This window comes from Macrobrachium rosenbergii, chromosome 5, assembly GCF_040412425.1.
Source record: "Macrobrachium rosenbergii isolate ZJJX-2024 chromosome 5, ASM4041242v1, whole genome shotgun sequence".
NCBI lineage: Eukaryota > Metazoa > Arthropoda > Malacostraca > Decapoda > Palaemonidae > Macrobrachium > Macrobrachium rosenbergii.
In genome coordinates this window covers 38,380,490-38,393,947 of record NC_089745.1, presented here as the reverse complement: position 1 = coordinate 38,393,947, position 13,458 = coordinate 38,380,490, and the positions used below count along the sequence as shown (strand labels likewise).

At 37.4% G+C, this 13,458-nt stretch overlaps 1 protein-coding gene across 2 annotated transcripts in view; it reads left to right on the top strand.

Annotated features, from left to right (window-relative positions):
- Positions 1 to 13,458, top strand: part of Cht7 (chitinase 7) — a 234,581-nt gene that overhangs the window by 79,424 nt on the left and 141,699 nt on the right. The window lies entirely within an intron of this gene.

Below are 13,458 nucleotides of genomic sequence, written 5' to 3'. Positions count from 1 at the left end.
TTTATAAACACACAAACGCGTATATATATATATATATATATATATATATATATATATATATATATATATATATATATAGATATATATGTGTGTGTGTGTGTCTGCATAAAGCTTCTTAGATTGCCGACGAACTTCAAAGTTCCTTAGACTGCAGCAAGACCACCTTGCATGGTGACTAGATTTCTGCCAGCGCCGACGGCTGCATCTGCAAATGTCCAGAAAGCTTTCTGCGTCGCTTGTGTCCGATATGTCTGCAGCCTTGGCCTATTCGTCGTCCTCTTCTTCTTCGTCTTCTTCTTCTTCTTCTTCTTCTTCTTCTTCTTCCACTTTTCAGAATAATTGCAGCACCGTGTAAGAGCGCTGATACCGCCCTTCTCAGGCATTACAATCGAAATCGTATGCCAAGTGAAATGGGTTTATTATTGTATTTGCCAAGAGTTTTTTTTTAATGGATTCAGAGAGGCTGCGGGAGGCCTTGTGAATGCCTGAGAAATGGAAGGTATAGGGCCATAAACTGTCACTGAAAGTATTCAATTGCCTTTATCTGTTTCGGTGCTTCGGTAATGGCCAATTATACTCAATCATTTTCTGGCTTTTTGGTTTCACGGGCATGGCTTCCTTTAATTTATGGTGATACATTCAGTTGTATTGCTGTATAGTGTCATTACCTTTATAGATTTACAAATTACGGGTTCAAGGCTCTCATATTATCCAATGCTTTTGTATTATACCAGTTCTGTACGACAAGCTTACATGTATAACAACGCTTACGTACCGTTGTGAAGCGGTTAAGCAAACATGGTTGAAAAGGATTATTATTATTATTATTATTATTATTATTATTATTATTATTATTATTATTATTATTATTATTATTAACCCTATTCACATGGAACAAGCCCACAGTTGCCATTGACTTAAAATTCAAGCTTCCAAAGAATATGGTTTTCATTTGAAAGACATTACAGAAGATGATAAGAAATGCAGAAAGAAGAGAAATACATAAGTGCAAGGTGGATTGTTTTATGGTAGCAATGCATTGCACCTTCGCTTGAACTTTAGATGATAGAAATTTATTTCTCGCTATAATGTGGTTCGGATTCCACAATAAGCTGTAGGTCCCGTTGCTAAGTAACCAATTGGTTCTTGGCCACGTAAAATAAGTCTAATCCTTCAATAATAGCCTTTTCAGGGTTTGATCTGTTAATCAGCTCAGTGGTCTGGTAAAACTAAGGTATACCTAACTTTTTGAGGTTCTAATTGCACACCATCATCAGATTCCACCGTGTAAACCAATTTAAATCTCAGGCTTATCCTGTCCAATTCAAGGTTAAAAAATGACGGATTAGTTCCATTTTAATATATGAAGTTTCTTCATCTCAGGCCATCTGATGTTGGGGTACCTGTGATGTAGATGAAAATAAAATTAATTCAACAATGTGTGTGATTTTAACGGTTTTTGGCCATAACAAGTGTTCTGAGAACTAGTATGTAGACATAGGGGGTGAACGTATAGCTAAATATTTTTCGGTATATGATTAAATATGCATAAACGGTATGGCTTTACGTTGAACTCAAGACCGTGACAGGCATCTAAAACCGTTTACACCGTAGATGAAGTTACGGTGCTATCGCTTTCCTTTTGTTTCGTTTCCAGATTTACCGTTACTCTTCTCTTCCAGATTTACTCTTAAGAATCTCTCTCTCTTCTCTCTCTCTCTCTCTCTCTCTCTCAGTGGCTATTTTCCTTCCAAGAATGTCAAAATGAACAGATACCTAAAATAAGAGTTTATTTGGATTTTCAACCAGTCACACAAAGAGGATAAATCTCTCTCTCTCTCTCTCTCTCTCTCTCTCTCTCTCTCTCTCTCTCTCTCTCTCTCTCGAACGGGTCTTCATTACAAGAGCCTTGACTTGGCATTATACGTAAACATGTTGCCTTGGTTGATGACTAGCAGATCTTTCAAGTTTTCTTTTTGTTGTGAAGGCAACCTTTCATCAACATGACGTGTGTACTTCATACATTCGATAAACTGTCTTTTTTTTCTTTATTCCAACTTTCGTAAACTCGTATCTAGTTCTCATTGTCTTGGTTTGAATACAATGAAAGGATTTTTTCCTTTTGTAACTGGTTGAAAACGAAAAACCGTTCTAGGAGTCTGTTCATTTAGATAGTCTTGGAAGGAAAAATTTAATGAGAGAGAGAGAGAGAGAGAGAGAGAGAGAGAGAGAGAGAGAGAGAGAGAGAGAGAGAGAGATTTATACACCTTGTGTAACTGGTTGAAAATAAACTCTCATTTTAGGTATCTGTTCATATTGACATTCTTGGAAAGGAAATAGCCATTGTGTGTGTGTGTGTGTGTGTGAGAGAGAGAGAGAGAGAGAGAGAGAGAGAGAGAGAGATAGGTAGCTTTGGTGATGGACATTTGTCAACAATTTCATGAGGTCTTTAATGAAAGGAAAACCAAAATATTATGAATATTATTATGGAAAGTTTGAAATCTTTTTAGGAAGAAATCTTTTGCTTTGCGAATATCCTCTCTTAAATACTCGGTTAATAATCAGTAAAATAATATTTTCCAGCGTATTATTAAAAGTCATTTTATACATCAAGATAAGAAGAAGACAAAGGAGAAACAACATAAACAATAAAAAAAGAGAAAAGGAAGAGAAACGTTGTCAACTCTCGTGCTTGGCGCCAGATGTGCTCGAGTACAGTCGGGCGCATGCACGGAGAAAACGTTCTCTCTCTCTCGTTCTGTTTTTGTCTCTATTCTTCTCTTGAAAATAAGAGCCTGTGGAAGCGGATGGATCTCTCTCTCTCTCTCTCTCTCTCTCTCTCTCTCTCTCTCTCTCTCTCTTTATGGTTCACATCCGGCATCTGATTTTGGGTAATTTCCGTTCGTATTTGATACTAAAACCATTACCTGATAAGAGCTCTCACGGAATTGAACAAGAAGCCTCTCTCTCTCTCTCTCTCTCTCTCTCTCTCTCTCTCTCTCTCTCTCTCTCTCTCTCTCTCTCTCTCTCTCTCTCTCTCTCTCTCTCTCGGATGTCTGTAACTTGATTCAACTTAAAAGTATGTTTCTGAGAATAAGATTTGTTCCATTTTAAATCAGCGTGTCATCTGTTGTTGCTCGTAATGGAGGGAAAATTTCACTCAGGGGTAAAACATACTTGAAGATTTCTGCTTTCGAGAAGTTTAGTATATATTTATATTATTTTTGCTAAGATAAATCTAATATATCAAGTAGAACTAGCTAGGTGAACTAGATAATGATATAATGAAATAATGTATGTATAGGCCTACAGAGAGATAGATAAACATAAGGTTTAATATGTTTAATTTTTGGGCTCGCAATTTGAAAATGGCGGGTTACCTGCTACCTGACTTCAGTTATTATTATTATTATTATTATTATTATTATTATTATTATTATTATTATTATTCAGAAGAGCAGCTACTATTCATATGGAACAAACCCACAGGGGCACTGACTTGAAATTCAAGCTTTCCAAAGAACATGGTGTTCTTTTGAAAGGAGTTACTGAAGGTTTTAGGAAATACAGAAAGAAGAGGTCAGTTATTACAGAAGAGAAAAAAAGATAAATTAATAAATTAATAGACAGGTAGATAAAAATATAAGTAAATTATAAAAATACAATGTGAATTGTTTTAGGGCAGTAATGCATTGCATCTTCGCTTGAACTTTTGAGGTTCTTATTGCACAACATCCGCAGGGAGTTTTACGAAGAAGTTAATATTTCCAGGCAGTCGTAATCATTCACCAAAATCTTGTGGCATATTCTATCAGTCTTGACTAGACATTCACCGGTACTTTCACGCGAGTACTTGTCTCGTGCGGCATACCCGGACGGTGATGAATAAACCATTTACTGTCACAGTTTAGACGTCCGCAGACTCCTTGTTAGGACTAGGAGTCAGTTTTTGCTTCCTTTTTGCAGTGGCTTGGTGTCTGGTTCGCAAAATGCCAGATGATGCTCTTAGTTAAACTGTAAATTGACTTTTGTAACAGTTATGTTTTAGAATCCTTGCTTTTTTTTTTATTATCTATGCTTGATCCTGAGCATCTAGGTCTAGGCTGTTTCAGGAGACTAGTAGTGGTGGCCAGTAGGCCTATGCTTTCATGAAAATCAATATCATTGTTTAAACTATATCCGGAATTTAAATCTTATTTAAGCTTGCGCTTCTCATTCAGAGCTCTAAAATATCCGCTATTCCGGATTTGGTTTAAACGTCCGCAGACTCCTCTTTCAAGACTTGAAAAAGAGTCAGTTTTTGCTTCCTTTTTGCTGCAGCTGGTATCTGGTTCGCAAAATGCCAGATGATGTTCTTAAGTAGACATTTAACTGTAAATTGTCATCTGTGTACAGTTATGTTTTAGAATCCATACTGCTTTTTTATGATCTATGCTTGAGCTTAAGCAGCTAGGTCTAGGCTGTCGGGTTCATGAGAATGAATCTAATCGTTTAAACAGTATCCGGATATTAATTTTATTTCAGCCGTGGCATTCGGCATTCAGGAGCAAGCGCCAAAATATCCGTTATTCCGGATTTGGTTTAATGTGGGTGGAAAGTTGCTCTGAAATAGGGAGAAAGCAGAATTATGTATTGTCAAAATATCATTATACAGATATCACCATGAACGTTGCTTTGGTAATTGGGTAAACATACGCGCGTACGCACATACAAATGAATATGCTCCAAAATGCGTTTGCGCGCGTACACTCAGACTGACATACATACAGTCACCTATACGCCCTTTCTCCTCAGGGGATTAGCTCCATGGGTGGGGAGAGTTAACATTCCAGTTCACAGCAAGTCTTTATAGAATGAGGTTGTTAGCCTCTCGCCTTTTCCACCTTGTTAGCGACTTGTAACAGCCGACTAACCACCAGATACTTCCGGTTTACTTTAAGTAATGGAAGTCGAGATTTCATTGCCTAATTATTGCTTTCTCACGACAACGTAGCATCACGCATCGGTTACATTTAAGCGAACTATATTTTAACACCATGTTGATATTACCATACCTGACCGTATGCCATTAATTGAATTAACTTGGATCGTTTATTTCGTTCTCTGTCATTTTTAGCGATTTTGATAAATATAGTTATGGATTAAGATAAGAGATTCATATTACCGAGGCTAACCGGCCCGCTATGATATTGCATTGATATCACCTATCTTGAATATCAGTTACGGTAGCCTTGTTTGAATGGTCCTATACCACTACTACTACTACTACTTCTAATAGTAGTAGAACTGCTACTAGTACTTCAACCAAAAGAAATGGACAGGTGGCAGAAATCAAAAGTCACGCTACTACGGATAAATTTTACTCGTAAATAAACATAAGCCTTTTCTGACAAGAGAACACTTAACGGCTAGACCTATACATTTTATGATGTTCATCATAATGAGACCAATTCACCGTTGTCAGTCGGAACCAAGCCAAAAATGGAGAATTTAACAAAGAAGAAAAACAGCGGACCTGACGAAGGCAGGCAGCGAGAGAGAGAGAGAGAGAGAGAGAGAGAGAGAGAGAGAGAGAGAGAGAGAGAGAGAGAGAGAGAGAACACGCAGAGGGCGCACCCTTCTTGTTCCGTGACTGGCGTGCAAGAAAGAATGTGGGTCATTCTCTCCGTGGACGAAACTGAGAGTGATTGGGAGGATTGGAACTTACTTGTGGGGGATGTGTAACTCTCCGATTTTTGGGCTAAATTGGTTTTTCTCGAGAAAAAGGAAAGTTCTTGGTATTAGTGAAGCTTGTGTCATCCGTTGATTTGCTGTATCTAAAATGATTGGTAGCTTCGATTATAAGGGATATAGGGTATTAAACCCGGTATGTATCCACCTTTGTCAAATTCCGGGGTAACCTTATGCAAAGAAAAGAGGGGTGGAGGCATTTTGATTGTTTAACTTCGAAACTACCTGTTTTATACAAAGAGACTCGAGGATTGCCAGCTGCTGAGGAGTACAGTATGAGCCCTCGACAGAATTTTAAATTGATTATATTCAATATTTATTTTGCTCTCGAATACTGGAAAATTCCGGATTAGACAACTTGACGCCAGTACGATATCTAACGCCTCTGTGACAGTCGATGCGAACTTTTAGTAACATACGAACAAGGGTGGATACGTACCGGGTTAATACCGGGAGGTAGACTCAATAATAAACAACTGAGTCACTCATGCCTTTATTTAGTCTAAAGCTTTCTTTCTTGTTTGCTCAGTTATGTCTCTAGTTCGTACTACTTACAGTTGAAAGAACTTAGTAATCTATTAATAGTATTAGGCTACCTACCCAATAACTTATCAATATTAATAGGCTACCTACCTAGTAGGCCTAATCTACTAATCATTCACTTTTTCTTGACATCTGTTGATTAGGCCTACATTTATGGTGAGTGCTTAGATCACGCCCTTTGGACGCTTGCAGGAAGGGGAAACGTATTTATGTAATGTGAGAAAGAACAGGAGAGGTTCATATACCGTTATTACATATTATCTTTCAAGGATACCGAACAGATTTATAAATTTATCTCTTGTGTTTTTTAATTCAACTCTTTTCTCTCCACGAATCCTACTTCGATTTTCCAGGCCAAAAAACGAAATTGTATAAAATGTAATAAAACTAACCTGTATTTTCAGCGCGTTTTTAATACGTCACTTAGTTGTGAAACGCGCGATTGTTCTCAAACAGTTACCGAATTATAAACCTCAAAAAAAAAAAAAAAAAAAAAAAAATAGAATGCTCGCTTCATTAAACGACTGCAGAAAACGACGATAATTGCAAATAGCTATTGCTTGTGGGTCTATCAGCAATCTGCTATAAATATAGATCACGTTAATATTATGCTAATTGCTATTGTGCTTTTAGTTTTCTGAAAAGAAAACTATTGTGCCGGCTTTGTCTGTCCGTCCGCACTTTTTCCTGCCCCCACTTTTTCTGTCCTCCCTCAGGTCTTAAAAACTACTGAGGCTAGAGGGCTGCAAATTGGTATGTTGATCATCCATCCTCCAGTCACCAAACATACCAAATTGCAACCCCCTAGCCTTAGTAGTTTTCTTTTTTTTTTTATTTAAGGTTAAAATTAGCCATAATCGCGCTTCTGGCAACGATATAGGCCAAGCCACCACCGGGCCGTAGTTAAAGTTTCGTGGGCCGCGGCTTATACAGCATTATACCGAGACCACCGAAAGATAGATCTATTTTCGGCGGCCCTGATTATACCCAGTAGCGGCTGTACAGAAAACTCGATTGGGCCGAAGAAACTTCGGCGCATTTTTTTAATTGTTTTACATAAATACTAATAAATAGTCTCCCTGAGAGCGTTGTGGAATTAGAACTTCAAACGTCCAAACGAAGATGCAAGGCATTACTAGCGTAAAACAATTCACCTTGTACTCCAATAATTTATTTATATTTTTATCTGTTAATTAACTAATTTATCCATTTTTCCTTTTTAATAACTGATCTCTTCTTTCTGTATTTCATATTAGCTCCTGTAACTTCTTTCATATGAACACTGTATGCTTTGGAAGCTTGAATTTCAAGTCAGTAGGCCCTGTAGGCTTGGTCCATATGATTAGGTGCTTATAATAATAATAATAATAATAATAATAATAATAATAATAATAATAATAATAATAATAATAATTTTTTGTGTTAGATAAAAATTCGATTAGCCCAACACCAGTACTAAGATGGAAGGTTTTTCTATACGCAAGGGGATGTAAAAACTTATAGACGCCGTTTCAGAATTATGGCAGTGAATCTCATTTGTTAATCTATAACTGTTTGTGTTCTCCGGTTGAAATTATTCGTATACTTTTAGTCACAAGAATAAATCCATCTAAAACCGTGTTCGTCATGTGACTAACTCATTTGATTGAGATGGTTCTCCTGTCAAATGATAAAGGGGTGTGTCACCGGTTGAAAACTCCATATTCCAGTAGAAAGGTAACCTCCTTTTTTAGAATTAATTTTAAATGAGCGTACTCGGAGATTTTTTACGTTTACCAAACCGTACAACTAAAGATGTGTCGTACTAGAATGAAAAATGTCATAAATACACGTTGGTAACTCTATTGATAAGTTACCTACATGTGTTAAAGACATTTTCTATTGATAAGTTACCTACTTGCGTTAAAGACATGGTCTGCTGATAAGTTACCTACATGTGTTAAAGACATGCTCAACTGATAAGTTACCTACCTGTGTTTAATTACATAGTCAAATGATAAGCTACCTAAGTGTGTATAAGACATGGTGTACTGATAAGTTACCTACTTGTGTTTAAGACATGGTCTAATGATAAATTGCCTATGTATGTTTTAAGATATGGTCTAGTGATACGTTACCTAAGTGTGTTGAGACGTGTTTTACAGTATTGTGGATGCACCTTTCAGAGCACTCTGACATCATTTAACGGGAATTGCAACCGTCCGCCCCCACACACAAAAAATTAAATAAAAAAGTGTAACTGCAGTTTACTTAGCAACAGACGAGACTTTAGTTCAAGGATTCATGAAAAAAAGGGCCACGAAAGGACAACTTGTCCTAATATATCAAGGTAAGACAAGAGTTGAAGGGTGTCATGGCTTGTAGATCAGTGTGTTTCCAAAATTGGTTGTACAATCCCTACCTGATGGGTGGCCCGGGAGTACAAATGCAGTTTTCATTAACTTTTTTCATGCTTAAAAATAAAATTTCAGTTCAGTAGAAAACTAAATTTTAAGAAGACTGCTGATAAGTTTCAGCATAGATAGATAGATAGAGAAAATGTGGAATCAAAGTCCCTTTCGACAAACAAAACGAACATATATAGTAGATGGAAAGATAAATAGATGAAGACTAGGGAATTAAGGTCCCTTTCGACAAACAAAACGAACATAAATAGATAGATGATGGAGAGACAGATAGATAAAGACTGTAGAATCAAGGTCCATTTCAACAAGCAAAACGATTATATATGGACAGACAGATAGATATAGATAGATAGAGAAGAATGTGGAATCAAGGCCAGTTTCGACGAGCTGTCTGATGCATGGGAAAATCCTATACACAGATCCCATCATAAATACTTAGATTATACAAGGCAGTCCCTTCTCGGAGGTGAACTTATTTCAGACATGAGTCTTATCGAAAGCAACCCAGCTCCCTCGGAGTAAGGTTACTAGAAACTGAGATTATATTCCCACTGGCATAAAAGTGGGCGTGTACTTTTCACCGCAGACTTTTATGCACAGATTAAAGGCAGTACGTACCTTCCATGCTAATCGCAGCTTATTAGGAATTCAGTTGTGCTTATTCGAAATTTTCGTGGCTGGAACGACTCAAGAGTCTGGGGTATATTTTCTCAATATAATGAATTCGGGTCGTCAAAGGGCCAAATGTTACGGAAAATGAAAATATGTCAACAAACGATTTAATTGCGTAGCGGAATACCATTAGAATGATCAAGTGAACATTATTTGTTGTATGTGGTTATGTAAATGCAAGTATATCATATACATTAGCCCCCATGGTTTTTGATGAATTAATGGGCAATTTTTTTATTCTAATGATGACAAATTTGAAAGCACCAGTATTATACTAATTTAGTCAAGTACTTGTATGAGCCGTTTAATGTTGAAGTGAGTAGAGCAGTTGACACGTATCGAGGTACCCAAGGTAATAGAGAGAGAGAGAGAGAGAGAGAGAGAGAGAGAGAGAGAGAGAGAGAGAGAGAGAGAGAGAGAGAACTTGAAAGTACTTGTATAAGTAATAATGCTAATTTAGCCAAATAAGATCCATTTAATACTGGTGTAATTAGAGCAGTTGGTAAGTATTTAGGTACCCAAGGTAGGAGAGAGAGAGAGAGAGACAGATAACTTGAAAGTTAAGTAATAATACTATTTTAGCCAAATAAGATCCATTTAATACTGGTGTAATTAGAACAGTTGGTAAGTGTTTAGGTACGCAGGGTAAGAGAGAGAGAGAGAGAGAGAGAGAGAGAGAGAGAGAGAGAGAGAGAGAGAGAGATTTTCTTGTAAGTCACTTTTTTCATTAAATCGTATCGATTAAGGAGGCCCTGAAGATGTATGATGTGGGTGACCTTTGTAAGCCGTTGCTTCCTGAAGCGGTTTTTTTTTTTTTTTTTTTTGTCGATCTCTTCAAGGTCAGTTCGACATTTTCCAAATGGGCATTTCTGTAAAGTTCTGCTTTCTTTTAATTTGAACCGGAATCCTATCATTCTTCTCCCTTGACTGGGTATTTTTTTTGTCCTGTTACCCGCTTAAGACTTGCTCGGTTTCAGATACTGTAGCGATTTTACATGAGATGGCTCAGTGTAATGCTATATAATATATTTACTGCCCTAGATCAAAGAGGAAATTTGTCCTTACTATAGAAGGAAACTATACTCCATTCCTCCAGATGATGAATAAGTGCCAGTCATACGTATCCTTAAGGGTTGTTATGCAGTAAATCTGATATAGGTCTAGAGTTTGACGAAAGACTTCGGTGGGAAGGCAACAGTTGCTCTGAGGTCTCCTTTCGAGTTCAAAAAGGTTCTTATATGGTTCGTTTGTTCTCTGAAATACTTAAATCTTTTGAAGCTGTATCGATCTTACACCTCCTGTAAAACTAAGGTTTGGCTTTCTCTTTTATTGTAAATACAGCAGTTAATATTTTGTTGAATTTCGGTAAAACAAACTTGAGCTTTCAAATGAAGTAGCAGCCAGAGAAGAAGTATTCGCGTCAGTAGTTTTGATAAAGAATACTTTCTTAAATGTTGGCCGCACGTTACTCTCTCTCTCTCTCTCTCTCTCTCTCTCTCTCTCTCTCTCTCTCTCTCTCTCTCTCTCTCTCTCTCTTTCATTTGTTTATGTAGTCCCATGTTGCTAGGTACGAACTAAACTTTATTTTTTGTAGATAGAAGTTCTGTTTCTTATCCGTTGCGGCGTTATTTGGGTGTAAAGACATTGCCCACATCAGATTTGATATTTTATGCAGCGCTCGGTCTATGTATCTGTTTGTCACTGAGGTATGGCATTTTCTTTATCAAGCATCACATTTCTCTCCGGATATGTTACTCGATGCACTGATATGCAACTCATCCATCACGCAGAGGTCCCTTTGTCTGCTTTCTTTGTTAGTGCACATAGCGGTGTTTTCAGTCTAGTAAAGTGCATTTTCTTGCTCTTGCTTGTGACAAGATCTGTCTTGCCAAAAAGTTGTCCATTTGGCAGTATGGGTTTTATTGCCGCTTTCCAATATTTGCTGTTGTAAGGATTTGCAGAGATGTTCTTGTCTTTGTGTTTCCAGAATGTTTTACTGGGAAGAAGTTACGATGTTTCTGAATACGTAAATTGGCGTTGGTACTTAGCACCACTGCAGTTTATAAGCATTGTAGCGTCCTTGCGTCTATTCATAAAAACGGCGAAGAAAAAGCTGTGTACGCTCTCTCCTTTCTGGGAAATGAAAGAGCGTTGTAGAGTGAGTGAGCGAGTCTAGGAGTCTGGTAGTGGGTTAGCGGTGCTCGTGAGCCTATTTATTTCCCGTTGGACATCGTTTTAGTTTCATTTTCCCCCCTCCAACTCCGCGTTTCTTCTTGCCAAACGGTTTTAATTTTCCCTGCTTGCTTAGTCTACCACACCCTGGATTCCTTAGGACGTTTATAAAAGTATTATCAAGAAATTAGTGGTGTATGACTTTGATGTCGTGAGATAACTTGTAGATTCATCCAGTTGTGTTTCTTCGCGCGGCTGCGAACGATACTTTCAGAGACGTATATCATATATCGCCGAGCACATGGGACCAACTCGGAGAAAACTTTCTTTTCCTCCACTAAACGATACGAGCCGTTCGTGAACATTGACTCGTAATTGAAGTTTTTTTTTTTTCATTTTTCTTTAAGCACTAAGAACAGAAAATTACATCTGAAGATTAAAAACAATTTTTGAAGGTTTTTTTTTTTTTTTAGCTGGAAAGTTAGGCGCAGGCGTAAGAAAGTTGAGGAGATATTTTAATAGAAGTCTTCTTGAATAGACTTGAGCCTTCCCACAAGAAAGCCTCAATCTGAATAAGTAATGTCGACAAGCGGACGAAATAAGTCAACAATCGATGTTCTTCCTCTTACAGAATTTTCGAAACCCGGAAGGTAATCATGTGTAATCGTACAAGGGAAAGGAAATTTAATAGGGATAATAGTAGGCTGTATTTGCCTGTTTTGTGTGTGGATGCGTCCTTAGGAACAGGACGTTCAGTCTCTCAAGGCAATAATCTAATAAATGGACAATGAACTTTCTCCCTTTGCAACTTATTCTATTAAAGATCCGAACGAAAGTACGGATATGGAAAGTTAGTATTAAGGAGATAGAGTTGGTTACAAGTCTTCAGAAAACCAACATGTCAGCGAGGTTTCCCAACGGTGGACGAAACTTTTTTCTTGCTTCTTTAGTTTCTTTGGCTCTGTGCTTTGGCAGATGGTGCATGTTTTAGAAATCTCTCTCTCTCTCTCTCTCTCTCTCTCTCTCTCTCTCTCTCTCTCTCTCTCTCTCTCTCTCTCTCTCTCTCATACACACACACACATAATATGAGTAAATTCGGCGGACACAGTTACGAGAAGAGAAAAAGCTGTTAATGGTTCTTGAAACTGATCCCCCCCCCCGCCTCTCTCTCTCTCTGTACTTTATTTTGTTGAAAAATTGCTTTTCAGATGCTTTATAACGCATAATGGATAATATACTCTTTATCCAGCCTTTTCCAAATATATTTATTTTTAATGACGATTGCAGCACAGTTTTTCTGTATTATAATAGACTGATGTAATTTTTTTCTATTGTTTTCAAGTATGCGGTTCAACTTTCTCACTTCAAAAAATATACATGTATTCTTGCATATTTCAAGTAATTAGGATTCAGTGATTGATGAAAATATGCTACATTGTCTTTCATTCTCCTCTTGCTTATCTGAAGACTTTTCACGTTAATAACAATGCTACGGAACTGTTGTTAACTGTTATTGGTCAAGACGGCGTTGATGATGATAACTTTTGCTAAGCACCGTCAGCATACATGATCCAGTCAATCAATCGGTCAGTACACAGCTAAGACCAGTCGGTTTAATGGACTGCAACCTCTCTCTCTCACCGAGTTCATATGATATTAATTTTTATTCTGCAGTTGCTTTTAGCGAGAGGAAGAAAAATATTGAATATTTAAATCCAATTGTCATAATCATCATCGTGTAGAGAGAGAGAGAGAGAGAGAGAGAGAGAGAGAGAGAGAGAGAGAGAGAGAGAGGTTATTTTTAATGCACGAGCGACTGCTGAACCGTGTTATCTAAAACACTTTTAATTTTTTTTTCTGCGGTGAGGGAATTACGTTGCAGATGATTAAGAAAAACATACCGCCTGTTCTTTGCAGGGTTGACAGTGGTGTTGTT